The sequence below is a fragment of the Penaeus monodon genome, chromosome 22 (assembly GCF_015228065.2).
Source record: "Penaeus monodon isolate SGIC_2016 chromosome 22, NSTDA_Pmon_1, whole genome shotgun sequence".
Classification (NCBI taxonomy): Eukaryota; Metazoa; Arthropoda; class Malacostraca; order Decapoda; family Penaeidae; genus Penaeus; species Penaeus monodon.
Genome location: NC_051407.1, coordinates 8,496,132 through 8,497,526, shown reverse-complemented (window position 1 = coordinate 8,497,526; position 1,395 = coordinate 8,496,132).

Genomic DNA, 1,395 nt, shown 5'->3' with positions numbered 1-1,395 from the left:
TGGCAAAACAGGGGAAAAAAGGTACGTGCGGGTTCCAAATATTTTTCCCAAAAACTGTAATAAATTTACACTAACGATGAATTTTATTTTTTCTAAAACGGGAATTTCCCTTGTGACTTTTTTGATCGCTGTTTTTTTGGTCATGGGGGCCGGGGCCCCTAAAACACCCCGTGGTTTTTTCTTGTGGTTTTATTTTACTCTGTACAAGTTTTTAATAGATTACATTTAATTGGCAGAGTCATAGCTTTTCCCCTGTAAATTCATTGGGGGCCCTTTCTTACTTTTCTTCGGGGAAAAAAAGAAAAAATATAAAATTTCTTCCCTATCCCTTTTCTTTTCCCAGTTGTAAAAAAGGGTAAAGCCACCGATTGATTTTGGAGCTTTTAAGGACACCCAAGGGAAACCCCTTTAAAAAGGAACAACTCTTCACTCTGCTGCCTTCCGAAAAAAACCAGGAGCCCGGGGGGATAATAAAAATTATTCTTTCTATGATAGATGTGAAACCCTGCAAAAAAGAGGAATTTTTAAATGAATTTCTTGTGTTTTTTTATTACCCAAATTTTCGTGAATCTGAATTCGGGGGGGAATAATGAAATAAATCTAATAGTTCATTGATTTTTCCCAGCACTGTAAAAAAAAAAAAGTTTTAAATGAAAACGACGTCATCTCCAAATCTAAAGAATCTGACCCGTAAAACCAAAAAAAAAAACCCTTCCCCCCTAGGAAACTTATCGTCTATCAGTTTCCCTTTTCAAAAAACAAATAAACCCAGTGCGTAGATAGGGTTTTAAAACCCTCTTTAAAACCCCAGGAGCTCCAAATGTTTACTCTTCCTGCACTAAGAGGAAATGCCGTTTCAAATTTTTCGGACAACAAAGGTGTGAGGAGAAGCGCATTTTTATGTCTAATTTACTTTAAATTTTTTCATAGAAAAATAAAGGGGTTTTATGAAACTGAAATAAGGGAATGAAACTGATTTTATGTGTACTTTTTTGCAAAATGGAAAATGAAAATACGAGGGGACAAGGCTACTGATTCTCCCGAACTGCCTTTTTTCAGGAATCCTTCCTCGCGGAAAATTTTATTTTAAACCCAAATGGGCAAAGGTCAGGAATTTCCCCTATAGAAAGTTTAAATATTTTTTGGTTTTTTTATAAAAAGGAGACACCATCTAAGTTTTAAAAACCCAAGAAAAAAATTTTGGGACTTTGTTTTTCCCCTAAGGTAAACTGGCTAGAGTATAGCGTTCATACGGGCAAATTTTAAAACAAAAGGGAAGTAAGAAAAAAGGGGTTTTTTTCAAGCAGCAAGGGGTTTGACATTAGCAAAAGGGCCAAGAACCCATAAAATCCCTTTTGGGTTGAGCAGTAAAAACTATATTTTTGATGAAAGGGT